The sequence below is a fragment of the Eurosta solidaginis genome, chromosome 1, assembly GCF_040869045.1.
Source record: "Eurosta solidaginis isolate ZX-2024a chromosome 1, ASM4086904v1, whole genome shotgun sequence".
NCBI classification, from domain to species: Eukaryota; Metazoa; Arthropoda; class Insecta; order Diptera; family Tephritidae; genus Eurosta; species Eurosta solidaginis.
In genome coordinates this window covers 138692079-138718022 of record NC_090319.1, presented here as the reverse complement: position 1 = coordinate 138718022, position 25944 = coordinate 138692079, and the positions used below count along the sequence as shown (strand labels likewise).

Here is a 25944-nt window from a genome sequence, read left to right as displayed (position 1 = left end):
TAAGTGACTTGTAAAGTATGATTTTCGTTTGCCGAGAACTTTACTTTTCAATTGCCTACCTGGTCCAAAGTAGCATTTATTGGCAAGAGCGGTTGTTTATTTATATCTATTTTAATTTATTTAGTTGCACATATGTATGTACATAAATACACTGTCATGTATTGCTAACACGCACGCATAAACACTCATATAGTCCCTCACACAAATAAGCAATCTAACACGGGTAACTGAGTTTTCCATCGGATACCAAATATCCCTTGGAAAACCCCCGCACGATCTCCGTTCCGACACAACGGAGATCATTTTCTGGCTTTCTGTTCTATTTCAAACACGGAGGAAAAAAGTCGCTTCTGCTGTCACGCCACGTACCAAAGGTAAAATATTGTACCATTCTAACATTAAATAAACCAATTATCATCATTATTACTAATGCAACTATTTGCCTTTTTATTTCTTTTTCAAATATATTCTCCGTGCTACCACGCACCGTGCGAGTATATACATTGGTCCTTTCTCACCGAGAAATTTTACAAGCGACCAGAACTTGAACTATAAAGTCCACATCACAAAAAAGGCATATAATCATTTTCAATTTTGGGCAATAATATCTAGACCTTCGACCACAACAAAGAAAGCGGCTACAATAACGCAAGAACAAACCGAGGTACGTGTTATAAATTCAAACGCACTGTGACAAATGATTTTTTTTTTTAATTGAATTGTGTTCATACGGCCTTTTGTCTATCAGCACCCGCGGTAAAGTATAGCTGACACAGCTTAAGGTAATATAGTGCAGTTTGTTCCAATCAAATTTTCTTTTAAACTGATACTGCACTATTTTCTGGTTCACATAACCACACTTGCCTTTGGATACTTCAGTTTTGTTTATTTTCAACAAAAACAACAATACACTCTGTTTTATGTACATAAGTACCCAACAAAAAATTCACTGGTACTTGTTACTGTTGAGTTTTTTATTAGTTTTTTTCACTTTCCCTTATTTTTTCACTTTTTTGTATACTTTCTTGGATTTTGCTCAATCACTATAATAGCGTTATATTTGTCACAATCACAACGAAGTCTAATTACTTTGTTGCAATATATATAACTACAAACAAATCCATTTATCCCTGTGTATTTTGAGTCGCAAACCTGCGTACATAAGAATTTACACTGAAACAAATAAAGGTTCATATTAGAAAAATTTTTCTCATTTATTACGGTGTTAATTAATTTGCGTTGGGGGTCATATAGGTGGTTGCTATTTTTTTACAAATTAAATTTTAAGTAAACATTAAAGTGCCTTAATTTCTGTATTCATATATCAAAATGCAATCCTTCACACAAAAAGCAGAAGCGATCTTGGAATTCTAAACGGATTTCAATGATCAACCCACAGCTGACCACTCCATAATCACCCTCAGTATTCAGCAGGGTGAATTTAATTTTTATGTGGGAGAAGCTAAAGTTTGCATATGAAGAAGGTACCTCCTCAACTCAGGGGCTACAATCAAAATAACTTTCTCAATTACCAATACCAATCGTATGTACGATGTTTGACTGCAATGGGTAAGTTGTCTGAAAATTTATCCAAGGGCACCAAGGAGCCTGAAGCTCCAACCACCCGAACACGCAATATACGTCTTCCTCCGTGCGATACATCTTGTTAAAGGGTAACTATTTGTCGTAGTCAACATTCCGAGATATGTTCATGGCCATTTACATATCGAACAAGGACCTTACCCTGATTGAGAAGCTATTCCATCTGCCAACGATATTGTAACCAATGCACCTGTCACTAATGAAGGTTTTGATATTGCCTGGAAGAGTTTAACTGAAAGGTATTAAAATCAGCGTAATTTAGTGAAGGCTCAACTCGACACTGTCTTTAGCATAAAGCCCATAGAGTCTGCTTGTATTAAGTCAATAAAGGATTTACAATTAAAATTAAATAATTGTATGACAGCATTAAAGGGTCATAAAATAGATCTGTGGGATGCCCTCTTTGTATACTTATGTGCCGAAAAATTGCCCGAAATTAGCCTCTCGCTTTTGGAACAGTCTTTGGGGAACAAGACAGAGATAGCTAAATGGGAGGACATGAATAAAATTCTCTATGACCGATTTCTTGCGTTGGAAAACGTGTCTGGCCATAGAGGCAATAAGAATTCAAAAAGTTTTAAGCCTCATATTTCAAAACCAACTCCTGAACCATAACAAATAAGGTTGGCAGCTTCCAAACAAGCATAAAGAAATTTAATTGTAAAATGTGGCACACAGATGAGGAGCATAAGCTACGCAACTGCACGAAATTCCTTAAACTTTCACCTGCTCGTAGAGTCGATTTTATTAAGAGCAATAATAGCTGCCTAAATTGTTTATCATCTGAACATACTGTGGCGAAATGTACAACACTTGTCATTCTCGACACAACACGCTCCTACATATACAAAAAATTCAACAAAGGACAGCAGAGCATGCAAGGCATTCGGATGATGATGTCCCATCAACATCAAAATAGGCAGGGGAGAGACAAAATTCAAAGTCACATGAGAAGCAAGTCTCGAATGTGCAATCTTGTCATGCGCATACAAACACAGGTGTGCCGCTAGGCACTGTTCGTGTCAACATAAATTATAATAATACCAGTTTTTCAGCTAGAGCCAAAATTGACTCTGGCTCTGTGTGCTCGTTCATCACCGAACGTCTTAAACGTCGAATTAACCTGCCATCCGAGAAAATTCGCGCTCAAGTTTCCGGTGTTACCAACTCATTCTCTGCACAGGTCAAAGAATCTTGTTCAATAGAGTTGCGGTCCCTAATTGACCCATCATTCTCTTTGAACAAAACGGTCCTTGTCCTGCCTCAACTGCAATGACCAAGCAATCATTCCCAGATCTCGAGTTGGCAGATAAAAGATTATTTGTAAATGAGCAAGTGGATCTAGTTCTCGGAGGGGACATTTACCCTCAAATTATTCTGAAAGGACTGCAGAAGAATGTGCGTGGTACACTCTTAGCACAAGAAACTGTTTCCGGCTGGATTCTTACAGGCCGTGCAGATGCTCCAGAGCAAACAAATCGAAACGTGTCTTATTACAGTGACGTATCATTGGATAAGCAACTATCCGCCTTCTGGGAGCTCGAAGAACTCCCCAAAAATAAACTCTCTAAACCCAGACGAACAATACTGCGAGGAATTGTATAGAAATACTACCACAAGGGATAATACAGGGATATATACTGTCTCACTACCATTTAAACGGGAATTTCAATAAAACATCTCTCTTTGACCATCTCTTAAAATAGCCTGCTCTCAGTTCTTTCGGAACGAGACACGCCTTGCAAAAAATCCTACCCTGCAAACGGAGTACAATCGAGTTGTGACCGAATACGAGGAACTGGGACTTATGTCAAGGATCAACAGCAACGTAGCACCAGACTCCTCTGACCATTATTTTCTAACTCGCTACGCCGTCATCAAAGAAGAAAGTACCTCCACTAAATTTCGCATCGTATTTAACGCATCTAGTCCGACTGCAAACGGTGTAAACCTAAACGACGTTCGTTATACGGGCCCTACCCTACAAGCGATCTTGACGATTCTCATCCTTCGTTGGAGACTATACAAATACGTCTTTAACGGCGATATTGAGAAAATGTACCGACAAATTATGGTACATCCGAAACAAACAAAGTATCAGCGCATAGTATTCCGTACTAGTCCTGAAAATCCCATAGGCCTTTATGAACTGAAGACTGTGACATTTGCCTTTTAAATTGGCAAAGGACGTCGAAAACACCTTTCCAATAGCATCCACAATACTCAAAGAGTATATGTATATGGATGATATTCTTGCTAGTGGACACTCCATCCAATCAGCAATTTCTGCCAGAGATCAAATATCTCAAGTCTTGCAATCAGCCGGTTTTCTAAAAGATATTCCTAAACAACATCTACATAACAAAGATTTCCTGGAATTCGAAGACGCAAGTTCAGTGAAGGCACTGGGAATAAGATGGAATGCACACAATGATGAGTTTTACTTCATCGAAAATCAATGGAGAATTGCGACAATTTTACAAAAAGAGCGATCTTATCGGCAATCGCTAAACTGCTCGACCCATTAGGACGGCTTGCTCCAATAATAGTTGTAGCCAAAATATTCATGCAAAACGTTTGGCTTGAAGGTAAAAAATGGGATGAAGATGTATCTCCAACTACTACGGAACGTTGGAAAACTTTCATGGAAAAGTATCATGAAATTAATAAAATTCGGATACCACGATGGACACACTTTTCCCCGCACAACAAGATCGAAATTCACGGTTTTTATGACGCATCAGAGAAAGCATATGCCGCGGCGGTATACCTACGAGTGGAAAACCACGGCCGAGTTCTCATCAATTTGCTGTTGGCAAAAACAAAGTAGCTCCGGTAAAAACCATCTCGCTTCCCCGACCGGAATTATGCGGAGCCGTACTACGCTCCGAAATGATGGAACAATGGTAACAGATCTCAACTTAGGCAATCCAACAACCTACTTATGGACCGATTCAACGGTTGTACTGGCATGGATACGAAAGTCCCCTTGTTCATGGTCAACTTTCGTAGCGCACCGTGAACGAAAATCGTCGAAAAGTTGGAAAGCATAACGGCGCCATGTGGATTAGGGATCAAATCCAACCGACATGGCTAGCAGAGGACTTCCAGCACATGAACTGGTCAACAATTCGCTGTGGTGGCTGGGACCTTCTTGGTTACAAGAAGACATCTCAAAATGGCCTACACAAGATACAAATTATAACATAATAATAGAGGAAAAAAGGGTGGAAGCTAGATTTTCGAATCTACCCAGAGCTTTGAGGGTGATATCTTATGTCTTGAGATTCTTCGAAAGAACCCATCCAAAGACAAATGACTCCTTTAAGAAAGTCTCGTGTCTGGTTTCATCAGATGAGATGAGATTATCTCAACTGCAATTATATACTACAGAATACTAAAATCTCAAATCAGGGAAACCGGTCGATTCTATAAGCAAAGTGCTCCATCTTGACCCTTTCTTAGATAAGGATGACATCATAAGGGCTGGTGGTCGCTTACGGGCGTCTCTTGACTTACCCTACGACGTCATCCAATCATCTTACCATACAAATGCAAATTGTCTCGCCTTTTAGTTCAGTTTATCCACGAAATCTCTTTGCATGGGGAAAATCAACTAATGTTTAGACTTATTAGAACCCAATACTGGATTCCTAGGGTCAAAAATATGATACAGTCCATTATTCACAGCTGTAAAGTCTGCACGATCTATAAGAAACGGGTACAAACCCAACTTATGAGGAATCTTCCTCAGGAACGTACCATATTTTCCCGACCATTTACCAATACCGCGGTAGATTTTGCAGGACTATTCGACATGAAAAGTTATCGAGGTAGAAGGTGGCGTATTTTAAAAGGTTATATCTGTCTGTTCGTCTGCTTTAGTACGAAAGCCATACATTTAGAAGCCACAACCGACCTCAGCACCCAATCCTTCCTTGCAGCATTCTCAAGGTTTATTTCCAAGGGAGGATGCCCAAAAAATGTCTACTACGACAATGGAACTAACTTTGTCGGAGCCTTACCATCTTTGACATCTGAATTTAAGGCATTTATAGTAGATTCGCGTGACAACGCATTCTTTAAATACGCTCATCAACTTCTGCAATGACTCTTCATCCCCACCGTCTCTCCACATATGGGAGGTCCGTGGGAAGCAGGAGTAAAAAGTTTCAAAAGCCACTTTCGAAATATTTATCACGTACACCTATTAGAAGGTGAATCCGCTCCTTTGCGCAATCAAGAAGAAATTTCCCCCAGCTAGCTCAGGGCGAGAGGTCGGGGCCCCTAGCCCTTGTCCACCTTGATGCGGAGCGGATGTCTCTATCATCATCAACTCGCGACCATTAAACCCGTTGTCCAACGAGTCGATCGACTTAGAACCCCTAACCTCTGGTCATTTCCTCGTGGGCGGACATAGTCAATAGGTGGCATAAACTATAGGCTTTGCATCAAACCTTTTGCAAAAGATGGAAAAGAGAGTATCTCTTAGAAATGCAAAAGCGGGTTAAATGGAAACACCCGACAGCCAATATCAAATTAGGTGATCTCGTCGTCTTGAAAGAAGACAATCTCGCCCCAAATGAATGGAGGCTTGGACGAGTAGTCAAACTACACCCCGGATCAGACGACCTTGTTAGAGTAGTCAACATCGCGACTGAAAAAGGCCAAAACACAAGGCCTTTGGCCAAACTGGTCCTTCTTCCCCCCGCCATTGACACAAGTGGAGAAATATCCACTGAAGGTCAAGCCGGATCTTAAACTTAAGACATTCCTCTTGGTCAAAATAGGTAATTCCACTTCAAATTATCGGCGTACAAAATAAAAAACTTTTATTTCAAAATTAAAAAAGTAAAAGTCAACAAAGGGGTGCAGATAGCAAGCCTATCCGTTAAGAAATGAAAACTAAGAACGAAATCCCAGAAAGCTAACCCATATCCCCAGTGGAAACATAGACAAACTACAAAATAAAATACATAAGTTAACTACAAAACTAACTACCAAACTAACTACACGCAAATTACCACGTATAAACGTTCGTTAGCCGCAGGGAAATGCATCCATTTATTCGTTTGGCTTTTTTCTTCCTTTCCGAAATCACTCTCAGCCAACTGTTCCTAAATATAAAACGGTTTAATATTGTTTCAGACAAATAACAGTCCAACTACAATAACTCGACAAAGCTTTGGTTAACACAACCGGCATCATTCATTATCAAGTTAATTTATCATGTTAAGTGGCTTAAGCCCTAGGAAGCTTCTAGTATTTGCCAAGACGACGGAGTTATTTTATAACATAGGTCCAGGTTTTTCAGTTTGGTCGTTAAAACAAACTTCTGGTAACACTACGGACTCATTCAGTCTATGTGAGGTCCTCATGGACCGGCCAGTTCAACCTAACCTAAGTCAAATATCGATAGTCAAGAATGATACTGTGACGAATATTAGCGACACTAAGGGATACTATCATCTCTAAGCCGATGCTAAGCAGTGACTTGTAGGCACATCAATAAATCAATCATTATGTACGTACACGCAGCGGAGAAGCAACGCGCAACCACATGCATATATCTGAGATACTCCTGAAAGTATGCAATAATTGTGTGAAGTATTACTCACATATACACGCGCATGGGCTATGAGAGAAGCTATAAAAACCGTGCATCTGTAGTTATAGCTGAGAAATTTATAGCTGATAATTAACTAGTAAGTTCTAGAAATGGAAGCGCCTAGAAGTATGCGAACGAGAAATAACAGAGTATAAAAGGCAGCAACAGTATAGGCACGACAATCAGTTTGATTTAAGACGCTATGTGGCGAGCAATAGCAGTGTTATTGAGAAGTACTTTAATAAAGGCCATTTTGCATTATTGAATAGTGGAGTTCTTAATTCAACAGTTTAGTGATTCGAACGTTAGCAGAAGGTTGCAAACGTAAATTCGTTACAATTGGTGTCAGAAGTGGGATTGTTGAATAAATTCTGAAGACTTCGAATACAACTTGGACATGGCAAAGTGGAGTGAATTGCAAATGAAGAAGGAGTTGGAGAGCCGTGGATTGAATACAACCGGCAATAAACTTGAACTTCAGGTACGACTACGAAAGGCAAAGGAATTAGAGGGAATTAACGTGGAAGAGTATGTCTTTCCTCTTCATGGCGAGGAGACAACAAAAATTGAAGAGAAAAATGAAACATCGCAGACAGTTACCAGCACAGAATTGAACATGATATTGGCTGCAATATCTGCACAAACATCGACAGTAATATCAATGTCGTCGCTTCATGGTTAATAATTCTGCCGACGCACAGTGTTTCGTGTAGAACAAGCTAGCTGGACAAAAACAAAGTTCTTATTCCAAGAAAAGTGTAATGAGAAATGAAAGAAAACAAACAAAGTAACGGCATTTTTGCTTTTTTTTTTGATATTTTTGCTCATACGTACTGAGTAATTGAAGTACGAAGGCAGGAGTGGTCGTAAAAAGCATTGATTAATTTGCAAAATTCTTGTTGAATATTAAGCTTCATATTTCTTTTATGTGTACATTTTTATATAATTTTTTTGATGGATTCTAAGCTCGAAGGTAAGTAAAATTTTTTAATATTAAATCTCTCGCAATTAGAGTATTTTCAATATATTTAACAATCCGTTATTAAGAAGAAAAGTTATTTTTTCTCTATATTTTTAACTTTAGGGACAAAAAAGTTACATACATCCGCGGACATCCGGGCTAAATTTTACATATGTTATAGTCGCAAGTATTCTCTAATAGTCGAAAGAAAAAACCATTGCGAATTCTTTGCACATCTATTTTTAATTTTTTTGTTTTTGTTTTAGTTTTCTCTACATATAAAATAGGATGTATGTACGTACCAGCTACGACGAGATATTTGAACCTTAAAGCTGATCTGTAAACGGCAAAACCAATTCACTGGTACAGGGAACAAACACGTAGCCATAAAACACACAAAAATAAACGCGCAACGTCAACAAGAGCACACCAAAAGCAAAAAGGCGAAGATCACTGACTTCAACTTGCCGCAACCTACCGCACCAGTCACCAAGGCATAAAAACAGGTACATACAAAGCAATCCTAATGCAGGTATAACCACACATCAACGCTACACAAAACAACCCCATTTGGTAGCATCTACGCCAATACCTGAATGTAATATAAATACTGCACAACTGATAACAAATCAGAACGATCAACGACACTTAAGAAGGCAGCACAGCAATCATCAACTATTCACCCTGTCGGAAAATCAAAGCAGTTTAGTTACAACCGTACTAAGAACGGAGTTTTTTGACATTTGGGTTCAACATTCGAAGGAAACCAGATATAAAGAATTATTTAGTTTTGTTGTACTTATGTACGATTTAAGCGAAGCAGCCGAGTATTCGATAAAAAGTTTAAGCTTACAAATATCGGCACATTCGTCGAAGCTGGATCAAAAGTGGAACACTTCTGGAAGACATAAGGAGCGATTTTTGAATAAAAACTCGGAGTGGCTTCCGGGTCCAGACTTCACATTTACAATAACGGTGGATTCAAAGTTGCCATCAGACCAAACAACCACTTCTTCAGGTAACCCCGGCCCCGGAAGACGATAGAAGGACTTTGTTAGCTGCAGTGAAAAAACCAAACGGGGTCGAGTGGATGACCGCTAGCAATCTAGAAGTCCTAGTGTGTTACTTTATGCGGCAGAAGTATCAACGCGTATGTCCGGCAACATAAATGTTGCTAACATTATAAAAAATCACAGGAAACCACTCAAATATCCGGCAAAAAGATGACATGTGAGCCAGATGCAAGATGCTTGAGCAATGTAGAAGCTTTAGCATACTACGTAGATAGCAAGTCGACGACTCATGGGTACAAAACGACTCGGAAGTGGAGCATAAAGGCAGGCCATAAGGTTTATCCATCATTTTATAGTCTAAGAAAAGCTAAGGCAGAATGCTATCCAAATGAAATTGATGTGGGTGAAACACGTGCGGAAATTAAAGTCCAGTCCGTATTAGATAAAACTGTTGAGCGTTTAGTTTTAGCAAATCAAGAAGTCGTTGTTAGTTTATTACCTACAAACTTGACGTATACTTTAATCAGTAAGTGGGGTTGCGATGGAAGCTATGGCCATAGCACATATAAGCAAAAGTTTACATGCAGTTCTGACACTGATGAGTTTTTGTTTATATTTTCTTTCGTTCCTCTTCAATTACGGGATGAAAAAGGTAACATTGTTTGGCAGAATCCTCGATCTTCTTCTACCATGTATTGTCGTCCAATTAAATTTATTTTTTCTAAAGAAACAAAAGATTTTATTGTTTTTGAAACGAACAAAGTTTTAGAGGAGATAAATGCGTTGTTGCCAACAAAGTACATGCTCGAAGAATACGAAGTTTCCGTAAATCACAATATGCTTCTAACAATGATTGACGCAAAAGTTTGCAATGCTTTGACTGAAACTTCTTCCACACAAAAGTGTTATATTTGTGGTGCCACTCCAAAAGATATGAATAATAAGTTACGGGACTTTAAGCCTAACCGAGATAATCTTGGCTTTGGTTTGTCTACTCTCCATGCATGAATAATATGTTTGAATGCTTGCTTCACATAAGTTATCGCCTCGAAGTAAAAAAATGGCAGCTTAGGAATGAGGCAGATAAAGAGAGTGTAAAGCTACGTTCCAACGAAATTCAGAATAAATTTAAAAGTGTACTTGGATTGATAGTAGATAAACCAAAACCAGGTTTCGGCAATACCAATAACGGCAACACTGCTCGTAGGTTTTTCGAAAATTCTGAGGCTAGTGCTGAGATAACGGGATTGGATGTAAGGCTTATCAAAAAATTCGACACTCTCCTTCGCGCATTAGCATCTGGGTACAATATATCTAAATATCCAAAGATTTGAAAAATTTGCGGTCGAGACTAAAAAACATTACATAGATCTCTATCCATGATTTAATATGCCTGTTACAGTTCATAAAATCTTAGTGCATAGTACTGATATTACAAAATCAGCAATTTTACCTATTGGTCAACTTTCTGAGGAAGCACAGGAAGCCCGTAACAAAAATTTGAGACGATTCAGGGATGATAACACACAAAAGCAGTCACGTGAAGCCACGAATAGAGATCTTATGAATATGTTGCTTATAACATCGGAGCCTTTAGTTAACAGTTTTAGGGAGATACCTAAGAAAAAATTTAAAAGTCTGACCTCAGAAGTCTTAAATTTACTATCCCCCGATAATGTTGAGGAGTCAATGAATACCACAGTTGTTTCAAGCTTTCACAGTAGTGTTGCTGATGCTCATGACTATTCCACAAGTGACTCTTCGAATGAAAGTGATAATAGCGAATAATAACATAATTATAAAAGATACCCTACCCTATAACTTTTTGTTGTATCAGGTTTTATTTAATTTAAATCTATTGTCTTTTCTACTTTGTATGATACTTTACTTTTAAGTTTTTGGAATAAGTAATTTTCACATAATTAATTTAATTATTTACATTGTTATTATTATTATTGTAATTCACTTTTACATTCCTGACTGGTACTATAAAATAATTTTGTAAAAATTGTAGTGCCAGGATAAATACTCAAATAAATACAAAATATGTATGTACATATGTACAGTCACTCACATAAATAAATAGACACCCCTTTTTGGACAATTCTTACAATTTTCGCTTTCTCAAATTTATTTTAACTAATTTCCCATACGAAAATTTGTCACTATCTCTAACAAAAACTAAATTATATTTAAAAAAATGTTTGAAAAATTCGACGAATTTTCATAAAAAATTTTAATTTTTTTCCGAATTTTTAGAATTTTTTAAAGTATTGAGATTTGTAGTCCATTCAATTTGAGTACAATAAAGTAATATTCTTAAGTCCTTTAAATTTTTTTGGATCTATGTCACTTATTCACATGAGGTACTGTATATGAAATAAGCAAATGTATGCATATGAAGTAAAATTTTGTAAAAAAATAAAAAAAAAGAACATATGGCTGAAAAAAATGACGTAGTTGTAATAAATGACTGCATATGAAACGGAAAATCTCATAAAATAATTTTGTCCAGCTAGCTTGTACTACACGAAACACTGTGCGACGCTAACATTGAAAAGAGTTCTGGCCCCGTTTCTGCTGCCAATGTCCAAAGCAATTTCAATGATGCTGTTAACTCTGCCGAAGTGCCTTGCGCTACTAACACTGCTAATGCCGGCGCTAACATTTCTATGAACACTGCCTCTTCTCATGCTGTTAATAACCAAAATATTGTAAATGATTGCAACACTGCGCGTAATTTAAATGGTAATGACGCTGCATCGAATAACGATAACATTGTTGATGTTGCTGGAAATTTGGGTGATACTAATTTAGATCCGGCTGGTCCTAGGTTGGTTACTGCCGTGCCGCCCCGACGGGCCATTTTCGTATCAAGATTACATCCATCTCTGACGGAGTCTGATGTTGTTAATTATATCTTAGCTAAGATTAATAGTACAGGTTCTATTAACATTAGTGCCTCGCGCACGTATAGTTTCAAAAAACTTGATTACCAGCCCCGCCAATACGATTCAAAAGTAACTATTCACTATCAGAATGTTCGTGGTTTACGTTCTAAATTAAATGCGTTTTACCTTAACAGTTTTACTTTTACAGCGGAAGTGATTGCTTTCACAGAGACTTGGCTAAAACCTGATAATTTAAATTCAGAGTTATTTTCAAATGACTACGTTGTTTTTCGGTGTGATCGTCAGTCGAGAGCAGGTGGTGTCCTGATAGCTGTATTGTCCAGTATTTCTACTGAATTGTTGAGCTTTGAGGACGTGCTTGACATTGAATTCATAGCTGTAAAGCTCTTGTTCCCGAATTTTTTCTTATATATTCCTTGTTCCTACATACCGCCTCGGTCAGATATGTACGTTTATGATTGCCATAAAGCAGTTATCCACAGCCTACATTCTCGTTTGCGTGATAACTATCGCCTGGTGGTTCTTGGGGACTTTAATTTACCATACGTTAGTTGGATTGGCAACGGTGATTCAAACTTTTTGACTCCTGTTACTCAGCATGATTTTATTGGTTCCCTTATGGAATTGCCGCTAGTTCAGATTAATAATGTAGTGAACTCTAAAAATAAGTTGTTAGATTTAGTTTTTGGTGATAGTTCAATAGGTACTGGTCTCAGTCGAATCCCTGCCTTATCCCTGCCTGAAGATCCTTTGCACCCCACACTTGAGGTTACACTGGACAATTTACTGCCTACGATTAATTTCATGGAAGTTTCATGTCGTTCTCGTTCGAGATGTTTTAAAAAGGCTAACTTTGATTTGCTTAATCAACTGTTAGCTTCCCACGATTGGTCTGACTGACCTTTATGCTTGTACTGATGTTGAGGCTGCCACGTCTATTTTTTATAGTTACCTAAGTGACTTTATTAATCGTTGCGGCTGGTTCATTTTGTTAAGGCTAAAAGCAGTAAACCACCTTGGTTCTCGAGACAACTTGCTAACCTGAACAATATTAAATCGAGGCTCTATAAGCGTTTTAAAAGATCTGGTTTTCTGAAGATTTTCCTAAATATTTAGTTGCCCGTTCTAATTTCCAACGCCTGAATCAAAACTGCTACAAGTCGTATTTAACAAGATGCAAAATTGAGTTTTTTAACAATCCTAAAAAATTTTACGGGTTTGTTAATTCAAAGCGCAAATCTTCGGGATTTCCATCATCTTTGTCTTTGGGTGGCAAGAATGCTAGCCTTGACCATGATATTGCCGACTTATTCGCAGACTTTTTCAAATCGACCTATTCGTCAACCTGTACCCAAACCGGTAGTTATCCGCTCGAAATAGTTAGTTCTAACTGTATTCTCAATCCAGTCACTGATAGTGCCACTGTACTTCAGAGTTTTTTAGCGCTGAAACCGATTTTTTCTCCAGGGCCCGATGGTATTCCTGGCTGTGTGCTTAAGTTCTGTGCTGTGAACTTAACAGAACCGATCGTAAAATTGTTCAATTTATCTTTGCAATCGGCGTCATTTCCATCAATTTGGAAACAGTCATTTATCATACCTCTGCACAAGAAAGGTAGTAGATCTAATATTGAGAATTATAGGGGAATTGCTAAGCTTTCAGCTATTCCTAAAACCTTTGAACAAATAATTACCTGTCAGCTTCAACATTCGCGTACTTCCATATTATCACCCTTTCAGCATGGGTTTGTGAGTTGTAGATCAACCACCACAAACCTACTTGAGTTTACCTCTTTAGTTCACAAATATCAATCGATATGGCATCCCAACTGGAATCGCAGGAAACCAGTATAACATCACAATTGGAAGAATAGAAGATATATTTGGCATATCAACTGGAAGCGCAAGAGGCACGTATATCTGAAATGTCGGCACAAATTTCGGAACAGGCATCATCGCAGCTCTTTGTGTAACTGGAAGAGCAGGACGCAAAAATTTTACAACTCGAGGACAAAATTGATGCCGAGATAGAAGCGTTAAAAGGTCGTATGGAGCAGTTACAACTAAACCGCCCAGCTGTTCAGCAAGCAATCCAAAGGTAAAAACACCATCCTTTGACGGTTATGTTCCTTTCCAGGTCTTTAAGCTACAGTTTGAGAAGACCGCAACAGTGAACAACTGGAATGCTGAAGATAAAGTTGCAGCTCTATTCGTAGCATTGAAGGGGCCAGCAGCCGAAATCCTACAGACGATTCCCGAAGGAGAGCGGAACAACTATGAAGCATTGATGGCCGCTGTCGAGAGACGTTATGAAAGCGAGCATAGAAAACAGATATACCAAATTAAGTGGCAAAACCGTCACCAAAGAGCAAATAAGACTTTGCAGGAGTTTGCCTCGGATGTTGAAAGATAGACTCATCTTGCAAATGCGGACGTACCCGTGGAATACACCGAGAAGGTAAAAATCCAGAGTTTTATAAATGGCATACGGGACGTCGAAACGAAGCGAGCCACATACGCAAACCCAACACCCACATTCGCAGAAACGGTGTCACATGCATTGACTCAGGAAACTGCCTCCCTATTGAGTAAACCAGCATACAAGGCTCATCGTGTGGAAGTAGTAAGCCCCGAGTGGGTAGACACAATTTTGGAAGCATTGAAGGGTACTCAGCAGTAGAATAATGATGCAGTCAAATGCGTTAAGTGTGGAAAGCATAATCTCTATCTCGCAGATTGGAAGAAAGTCGAGCAATCTTACTGTCGGAGGACATGTGGATGGGAAGGAACGTTTACTGACTGTAGATACGGGTGCATCTCATTCCATCATTCGATAAGATTTAGTCAACAAGAAGATAAGACCATTGCTTGGAGCAAGATTACGTATAGCCACGGTGTCCTCTCCCGTAATCGGAGAAGCAGCATGTGAATTAGCAATTGGGAACGCTACGGTACTACACAATTGTATAGTGGCAGAGATTGTTGATGAAATCATAATTGGAGTGGACTTCTTAATCGACCAAGGCATCAAGATCGATATGCAAAGCAAGACGGTGCCACTGGATGTGCCACTTAATTTCGGCTACGAGAGATGCTACAGCAGTAAACGAGTGCTGGTGGAAGAGAGTCAGCAAATACCACCAAAATCCGAAGCAGTCATCTGGGCAAAGGTTGATGGAGATTGTGGGACAAACAAATTGTGGGTTGTCGAGGCAGCAAACAAATCAACACCGAACATACTTGTAGAAAAACCCTGGCTATGACAAAACAAGATGGACGTATTCCGGTAAGAGTAGGTACTCAATTAGTTCAAGTCACCACTCAAACTGACAAAAGGAGCTATATTGGGAAGATGCTAAGAGGCTGAAATAGTTATTAACTGTGAACAGCTCCAGGAAAACGTTTCAACTAGCAAGACTGATCTTTCAAATGACATCACGGCATGGACGGAGGGGCTAGATCAAGATTATCAGAATAAGGCAAAGCAACTGCTCCTAAAGTACGCAAAAATATTTGACCAGGATGGTTTCAAACCATGCCGCACCAAAGTTGTGAAACATCAAATTGACACTGGAGACGCGAGGCCGATACTTCAAGCTCCTCGTAGTGTTCCACTGGCGAAGCGGGAAGTTGTGAGTCAAATCGTACAAGAAATGAGCGACAGCGGCGTCATCGAACCATCAGCTAGTCTATGGAGCTCACCGGTGGTACTTGTGAAGAAGAAGGATGGGAAAATGAGGTTTTGCGTGGACTATCGCAAGTTGAAGCGCGTCACGAAAAAGGATAGCTACACATTGCCAAGAATTGACGATACTCTGAACTCGCTATCTGGTACGAAATGGTTTTCCACACTGGACTTGAAAAGCGGGTACTGGCAAGTTGAGGTGAGGGAGGAAGATAGAGAGAAAACAGCCTTCAGTGTCGGTGATGGTCTTTGGCAATTTACTGTGATGCCTTTTGGACTTTGTAATGCACCAGCTACTTTTGAGAGACTCATGGACCAGGTACTGAAAGGACTACATTGGAAAACATGCTTGGTGTACCTGGACGACATCATCGTATTGGGCAAGAACTTTGATGAACATCTTAAAAACTTGGAGGAAGTTTTCCAGAGAATAGCTGGCGCTGGTCTGAAACTAAGTCCCAAAAAGTGCTCGCTGTTTAGAAAGGAAGTAAATTATTTGGGTCACAAGGTAACCACAGAAGGCATCTGTACAGCGAATGAAAAGATAGAGGCAGTAAAGGATTGGACAAGACCACAGAACTTGCATGAATTAAGAAGTTTCCTTGGGCTGTGCACATATTACCGGCGATTTGTACCAAACTTTTCCAGCGAACGTTGCATTTCCCACAGAAGTCACAACTCAACACAGGTGTGTAGGTACATATTTTGTATCAAGTTGTATGTAGGTATGTAAGTATGTATGCTTACGGTAAATATGTATGTAAGTATATATGCTTAGATGTAAATATGTATGTAACAATATGTTAGAATAATTTTGTATAAATAAGCTGACAACATTTGAATAAAAGAGCATTTAACCATTGAGCTTTGATCACTCACAACGCAGTCTATTTTATTTGAAACCTGTTACATGGCGATCCTGCTTATGATTCTTCTGGCTGATTTTTCAGCCTAATTTCATAGCTATCAAGGACTTTACTGGCTCATTATAAAACGAGTTTTTTACTCTAAATTTTATCCTGGAAGAAGAAAAGCAAAAAGGAGCTGATCAAACGAAATCTACTGAAAGCTAATTTGAATAAATTTGGAGCACTCAAAAATTACGCCATTTAGCAATTTTTATGATAATTTACGGGCTTTATATCCAAGAAGAGGACATACAAAGTCAAAGCCAATTTGACCAAATTTTTGAAAGATTAGTTAAACTAAATCTGAAGTTCCAAGAAGGTGAAAACAAAACACCTGAAATACCCAAGCAAGGCCCTAAGCCAATAACAATCGAGGAATATAGACAGAAAAATAAAATTAAAAAAATTGAGGAACGTAAAGTTCCGAAACCGATAAAATTGAAAAGAAAAAGAGGAGGAAAGCAATTTGCCATTCGAAAAACAATAGCCAAGATTTATGAAAAAATTAACTTAAGCACAAATCAGGCAGAAAAAATTTAACTAAAACAAGAAATCAAGGAATTAAGGAAAAATAATTATCAAAATAAAAACCCAACCCAGCAATGTAAACATTAGGGTGTTGAAAAAAAAAATAAAAATAAAATTCAATTTTGTAAAATAATTGATTTTAAAATTATGGAAAGATCAAGAAAAATAAAAGTTATGTAAAAGGCCCACTTGAGGACCTTAAAAATGAAATTAAAATTGTAGATGAGGAAAAAACTCTAGTATGGTTGAAAAAATGGTGGAAACTTATTGATATGCCTGGGGAACCAACAATATGAAATGTAAGAAACCCACCAGCAACAACACCCGAAGAATTATATAGGTACGAAGTCAAATTTATGGGAATCATAGATTAATATATTGAAAAAAAAGGAAAATTTTTTAATAAAAGAAAAAAAAAAATTTTTTAATAAAAGAAAGAAAAAATTCTTTTTGTCTTCATATTTTTTTTACGATGGGAAGCCAAGAATCAAAAATAGAAAAACCAACGACAAACGTTGTAAACTCCGTCCAAGTAGTAGATCATACTGAGACACTAGATACTATTAAAATCATGCTTCTAATAATCTGCGTAGTCAGTTGCTTCAGTTTGTTTCTGAAACTCTACTCAACCCATAATAAATTCCTAAAAAAGCGATATACCAGCCGCGCAGACGGTTTAGATAAGGTTTAACTAAATTTTAACTACCATCCCCAATGGTCAAATGGGAAGATATCGTTAAACTACTTATAGAAGAAAAAACGATAGGAAAAAACTCTTACAAATGTATTAATAAAAATACAAAAGTAAAGGCAGAAACAGTAGTAAAGCATCTTAAAATAATAGTTGAAGTATTTAACAAAATAGGAAAAACAATTCAACAGTTGAATGGTAAACTAGACGGCAATCGAAAGGACCAAGCATATTAAATTTTTTCCAGCTTTAGAGACAAATTGTTGTCCTCACTGGCAAGATATGATATAGAATTCAAAGTACCAACAAGTTTCAAGAAGGAAATATACTTTAGCACATTCCTTCTGGAGTCAGCCTCCGATTTAGAGGAGGAACCAGAAATAGAACAAGAAGTAGAAGAAGAAAAGCAGGAAATTTTAACAGAGACATCAAACTCACAAACTGAAATCAACAAAATGTCACAAACAATAGTCGAATTTTTAAAGACTGTTTCATCAGTTTTGCCAGAATTCGATGGTAAAGCTGAAAACTTGAATAGCTTTCTGGATTCTTTAGAAATCTTAGAACAAATTAAGGATACCCATGAAGCTAAAGCGGTTTGATAAAAACCAAGCTGAAAGGAACAGCCAGAAACCTAATAAACACTGAAAGCACAATCGAAGCAATAAGACAAAAATTAAAAACAGCAATTTAAGGTGAATCAGTTGAAGTTTTGAAAGCAAAACTCCTGAATAATAATAATAATAATTATAATAATAACAGACAAAGTACAGGAAAACCAACAAACTCCATCTCAATAAATAACAAATTATATATTTTCAATTTACATCTTAATAGCTACATATTTTCTAGAACAACTCTGAATGATTCCATATCAACCCTCCTAATCGATACGGGAGCGGATATTTCAATAATAAAAAAGGGGCAGATTGACAGTAATGTCACGATAAATAATTCTCAAAAAACAGATCTAAGAGGAATTGGTCAAGGAATAACAAGCACTATTGGCACGGTTAAAGCAGATTTAAAAGATGATTACCTATTAATTAGACACAAATTTCACGTAGTAGAAAACACTTTCCCAATCCCATGTGAGGGAATATTAGGATTAGATTTCATTAAAAAATATAATTGCATTTTGGATTATCAAACAGAAGGTGACACTCTAATACTGAGACCATATGACTACCCAGAAAACATAATAATTCAGATGACTAGCAAATCAACAATCAATAGTATTTCAATTCCCGCACGATCAGAAGTAGTTCGACAAATTCACATAGAAAATAAAAATTCAGATTTAATAATCCCACAACAAGAATTGTCTGAAGGTATTTTTATTGCAAACACACTAGCAAATTCACAACAAACATTTGTTAGAATTATAAATACAACAAATAACAAGTAAGGAAGGTTAAGTTCGGGTGTAACCGAACATTACATACTCAGTTGAGAGCTATGGTGACAACATAAGGGAAAATAACCATGTAGGAAAATGAACCGAGGGAAACCCTGGAATGTGTTTGTATGACATGTGTATCAAATGAAAGGCATTAAAGAGTATTTTATGAGGGAGTGGGCCATAGTTCTATAGGTGGACGCCATTTAGGGATATAGCCATAAAGGTGGATCAGGGTTGACTCTAGAATGCGTTTGTACGATATGGGTATCAAATGAAAGGTGTTAATGAGTATTTTAAATGGGAGTAATCCTTAGTTCCATAGGTGGACGCCGTTTCGAAATATCGCCATAAAGGTGGACCAGGGGTGACCCTAGAATTTTTTTGTACAATATGGGTATCAAAAGAAAGGTGTTAATGAGTATTTTAAAAGGGAGTGATGCTTAGTTCCACAGGTGGACGCCGTTTCGAGATATCACCATAAAGGTGGACCAGGTGTGACCCTAGAATTTGTTTGTAAGATATGGGTATCAAATTAAAGGTATTAATGAGGGTTTTAAAAGGGAGTGGTGGTAGTTGTATAGGTGGTCGCCTTTTTGAGATATCGCCATAAAGGTGGACCAGGGGTGACTCTAGAATGCGTTTGTACGATATGAGTATCAAATGAAAGGTGTTAATGAGTATTTTAAAAGGGAGTAATTCTTAGTTCCATAGGTGGACGCCGTTTCGAGATATCGCCATAAAGGTGGACCAGGGGTGATCCTAGAATTTGTTTGTACAATATGGGTATCAAAAGAAAGGTGTTAATGAGTATTTTAAAAGGGAGTAATCCTTAGTTCCATAGGTGGACGCCGTTTCGAGATATCGCCACAAAGGTGGACCAGGGGTGACCCTAGAATTTGTTTGTGCAATATGGGCATCAAACGAATGGTGTTAATGCGTATTTTAAAAGGGAGTGGGCCTTAGTTCTATAGGTGGATGCCGTTTCGAAATATCGCCATAAAGGTGGAACAGGGTTGACTCTAGAATGTGTTTGTACGATATTGGTATCAAATTAAAGGTATTAATGAGGGTTTTAAAAGGGAGTGGTGGTTGTTGTATAGGTGGTCGCCTTTTCGAGATATCGCCATAAAGGTGGACCAGGGGTGACTCTAGAATGCTTTTGTAGGATATGGGTATCAAATGAAAGGTGTTAATGAGTATTTTAAAAGCGAGTAATCCTTAGTCCCATAGGTGGACGCCGTTTCGAGATATCGCCATAAAGGTGGACCAGGGGTGACCCTACAATTTGTTTGCACAATATGGGTATCAAAAGAAAGGTGTTAATGAGTATTTTAAAAGGGAGTAATCCTTAGTTCTATAGGTGAACGCCGTTTCGAAATATCGCCATAAAGGTGGACCAGGGGTGACTCTAGAATGTGTTTGTATGATATGGGTATCAAATTAAAGGTATTAATTAGGGTTTTAAAAGGGAGTGGTGGTTGTTGTATAGGTGGTCGCATTTTCGAGATATCGCCATAAAGTTGGACCAGGGTGACCCTAGAATTTGTTTGTGCAATATGGGTATCAAAAGAAAGGTGTTAATGAGTATTTTCAAAGGGAGTAATCCTTAGTTCCATAGGTGGACGCCGTTTCGAGATACCGCCATAAAGGTGGACCAGGGGTGACTCTAGAATTCGTTTGTGCAATATGGGTATCAAAAGAAAGGTGTTAATGAGTATTTTAAAGGGGAGGGGGCCTTAGTTCTATAGGTGAACGCCTTTTCGAGGTATCGCAATAAAGGTGGACCAGGGGTGACTCTAGAATGTGTTTGTACGATATGGGTATCAAATTAAAGGTATTAATGAGAGTTTTAAAAGGGAGGGGTGGTAGTTGTATATGTGAAGGCGTTTTCCAGATATCGACCAAAATGTGGACCAGGGTGACCCAGAACATCATCTGTTGGATACCGCTAATTTATTTATATATGAAATACCTGCCAAGATTTTAAGGGTTTTTTGTTTCGCCCTGCAGAACTTTTTCATTTTCTTCTACTTAATATGGTAGGTGTCACAACCATTTTATAAAGTTTTTTCTAAAGTTATATTTCGCTACAATAAACCAATTCAATTACCTCACCATGTTTCATCCCTTTTTTCGTATTTGGTATAGAATTATGGCATTTTTTTCATTTTTTGTAATTTTCGATATCGAAAAAGTGGGCGTGGTCATTGTCGGATTTCGTTCATTTTTCATACCAAGATAAAGTGAGTTCAAGTAAGTACTTGAACTAAGTTCGTTTAAGATATGTCGATTTTTGCTCAAGTTATCGTGTTAACGGCCATGCGGAAGGACAGACGAACGACTGTGTATAAAAACTGGGCGTGGCATCAACCGATTTCGCCGGTTTTCACAGAAAACAGTTAACATCATAAAATCTATGCCCCTACCAAATTTCAAAAGGATTCGTTAATTTTTGTTCGACTTATGGCGTTAAAAGTATCCTAGACAAATTAAATGAAAAAGGGCGGAGCCATGCCCATTTTAAAATTTTCTTTTATTTTTGTATTTTGTTACACCATATCATTACTGGAGTTGAATGTTGACATAATTTACTTATATACTGTAAAGATATTAAATTTTTTGTTAAAATTTTACTTTAAAAAAAAATTTTTTTAAAAGTGGGCGTGGTCCTTCTCCGATTTTGCTAATTTTTATTAAGCGTACATATAGTAATAGGAGTAACGTTCCTGCCAAATTTCATCATGATATCTTCAACGACTGCCAAATTACAGCTTGCAAAAGTTTTAAATTACCTTCTTTTAAAAGTGGGCGGTGCCACGCCCATTGTCCAAAATTTTACTAATTTTCTATTCTGCGTCATAAGTTCAACTCATCTACCGAGTTTCGTCGCTTTATCGGTCTTTTGTAATGAATTATCGCACTTTTTCGGTTTTTCGAAATTTTCGATATCGAAAAAGTGGGCGTGGTTATAGTCCAATATCGTTCATTTTAAATAGCGATCTGAGATGAGTGCTCAGGCACCTACATACCAAATTTCATCAAGATACCTCAAAATTTACTCAAGTTGTCGTGTTAACGGACGGACGGACGGACGGACATGGCTCAATCAAATTTTTTTTCGATCCTGATTATTTTGATATATGGAAGTCTATATCTATCTCGATTCCTTTATATATGTACAACCAACCGTTATCCAATCAAACTTAATATACTCTGTGAGCTCTGCTCAACTGAGTATAAAAATGCAACACTGCAAGATTTTAATATACGTACAGAAAACTTGAATGATTATACAATAATTGAAAATAAAAAAACTCGAAAAGGAGGCCAATATTAAGGAAAAATTAGAAAGATTAAATAAAAATTTTCCAAAATTTTCAAATAAATCACTTAATGCATTATGTGCAGAATTCATTGACATTTTTTCATTGGAAACAGACCCATTACTACTAATAATTTTTACAAACAAAAACTTCATATGAAAGACAATAACCCAGTCTACGTAAAATATTATAGAATACCAGAAGCTCATAAGACTGAAATTAATAAACAAGTAAACAAATTAGTTAAAGATGACATAATAGAACCTTCAATTTCAGAATTCAATAGTCCAATTTTATTAGTACCGAAAAAATCACTACCGAATAACCAAGGAAAAAGATCGAGAATGGTTGTAGATTACAGACAGGTAAATTAACCGCAGATAAATTCCCTTTACCAAGAATTGATGACATACTAGATCAATTAGGAAGAGTTAAATAATTTTCATGCTTAGATTTAATGTCTGGATTTCACCAGATTGAACTCAGCGAAGAGTCATGAGATATCACATCCTTTACAGCGGATAATGGTACTTATCGTTTTAAAAGACTACCGTATGGCCTTAAAGTAGCACCGAACTCATTCCAAAGAATGATGACATTGGCATTTGCAGGCTTAAAACCTTCACAAGCATTCCTATACATGGACGATTTAGTCGTATTAGGATGCTCCGAAAATCATATGATTAAAAATTTACGAGATGTTTGTAGATGTAGATGTTGTAGAAAATATAATTTAAAATTACATCCGGATAAATGCTTATTTTTCAACCAAGAAGTAACTTACCTTGGTCATAAATGCACAAGCAAAGGAATTTTGCCAGACCCCAATAAATTCGAAATTGTTAAAAATTTCCCAACACCTAAAAATGCGGATGAGGGGAAAAGATTCGTCGCATTTTGCAATTATTACAGAAGATTTATCCCAAATTTTGCAGAATATTGTAGAATAATAACAAGACTTTGCAAGAAAAATGTAGTTTTCGACTGGACAGAGGATTGCAAGAAATCCTTTGACTATTTGAAAGCTGCGTTAATAAGCCCTAATATCCTACAATATCCCGATTTCAATAAACAATTTTGTATAACAACTGACGCAAGTGGATATGCTTGCGGAGCAGTATTAAGCCAAGAGTATGAAGGAAAACAATTACCAATTGCATATGCCTAAAGGAGAAATTAATAAAGCAGCAATTGAGAAAGAATTAGCAGCCATTCATTGGGCCATAACATATTTTAGACCATACGTTTACGGTAGAAAATTTTTGGCCAAAACATACCACAGACCCCTAACATTCCTATTTTCGATGAAAAATCCGTCATCAAAATTAGCTCGAATCAGATTAGATCTGGAAGAATATGATTTCGAGGTGGAGAATATCGCAGGTAAAGAAAATTATGTAGCCGACGCATTATCACGCATAGATATTAAAGACCTAAAACAAATATCGGTAGAAGCGTGTAAAATATTAAAAGTTACGACTAGATCGGAAACTAAGAAAAATTATAACAATAAAGATTCCAGTAGTAAAAATAAAGAAATAAAAAGTCACAAAGAGAACCCAATAATATTTGAAGCGCTAAATAAATGTGAAGTAAAGAGACTAGTCCAGCTCGTTTTCGATCCTCCGAAATTACGTTTCAAAAAGGAAAGAAAATTTGTAGCGAAATTAATATAAAAAATCTAATTGGTGAGGCGAAGATTGATTTAGGTCAATTCTTTGCCAGGCTTATAAAAGAAGCCGGCAATTTAGGAATTAGAAAAATACAGTTGTCCTTAGAAGACACATTTAAGGAAATTGGTACCAAAGTTCTCAAAAATCTAATTATAGCATAACTCCAAAAGTTATGCACGTGACAAATAATGAAAAAATTAAAGGAATTCTTCACAAATTTCATTAAGATCCTGTTTTTGGTGGCCACCCAGGAATAAATCGCATGACAAATAAAATAAAACAAAAATACTATTGGAAAGGAATGAAAAACGACATCAGAAAATATTTCAAAAATTTCACTCATTGTAATAAAAATAAAATAATAAAGAACTTGAAAGAACCTATGATTATAACCGAAACGCCCACAAAAGCATTCGACACAGTACAAATAGATACGATAGGCCCTCTTCCCAGGTCGGAAAATGAAAATTAATATGCAGTTACTATAGTATGTGACTTAATTAAGTATTTAGTTGCAATACTAATACCCAGCAAAGACGCAAAAACAATAGCCAAAGCGATATTCGAAAATTTTATCCTAGTTTATGGTTGCATGAAGACAATTATAACAGATATGGGAAGCGACTATAAAAATAGCTTATTTAAAGAATTATGCAAGCTTCTAAAAATAAACCATAAAACGTAACACCTTACCACCATCAAACTTTAGGCACAGTTGAACGTAGTCATAGAACATTCAATGAATACGTACGTTCCTACATATCCATTGACAAAAATGATTGGAATGAATATCTTAAATATTTTGCGTATTGTTACAATACTACCCCATCTACGGTTCATAATTATTGTCCATACGAATTAGTATTTGCCAAAAAACCCCAGATTTACGAGTTTTTAAGAGAAAACACAGTAAGCCCATTATACAATTATGAGGCTTACGACAAAGAAATTAAGTATAGGTTACAAATAGCGCAAGATAAAGCATATAAATTAGTAAAACAGGCTAAAGAAAAACAAAAGATTAGTTATGATAAAAATATTTACTATAAGGAAATAAATATAGGAGATGTAGTGTTAGTAAAAAATGAATCAGGACATAAGTTAGATAATAGATATAACGGGCCCTTTAGAGTAGAAAAGATCGACAGTAAAAATAATATAATCAATACCGGTCGATTCCCCATTACATGTACTTGAGGAAAGTAATCAATTCCCTTCCTCCACAGCAAAGGAATTGATTACATTTCAATTCCTCAAAAATAACACCAAACGTAATTTCGTTTTTTTTGAGGCTCAAGTACAAAAAATTTTTTGCTTGTAATTGAAAAAAAAAATACTTTACTCAAATATAATTTCTAGCCCAGTACTTTCGTAAGGAATTACAAACGTAATTGAAAATTTTACAATTACATTACAAGGAATGCCAAAAGCAATTGAAAATTTCCCATTCCTCAAAGGAATTGCAAAAGTAATTGAAAATTTCTTAGTGTAAAAAATATTTTTCCGATTCAAGCGTTGATTTATGAGTCACTTTTTGGACCATAAGAAAATGTTTTTAAAACACAAGCACTGCCTTCAATGACTTGCAATTTATTTCTTCTTGTCAATGAGGAAGATTATGGTAAGATTGTATCAGCGT

The 25944-nt window shown here is 36.9% G+C and overlaps 1 protein-coding gene across 3 annotated transcripts in view; it reads right to left on the bottom strand.

Annotated features, from left to right (window-relative positions):
- Nucleotides 1-25944, bottom strand: part of Hph (HIF prolyl hydroxylase) — a 562987-nt gene that overhangs the window by 214233 nt on the left and 322810 nt on the right. The gene's annotated exons all lie outside the window — the stretch shown is intronic.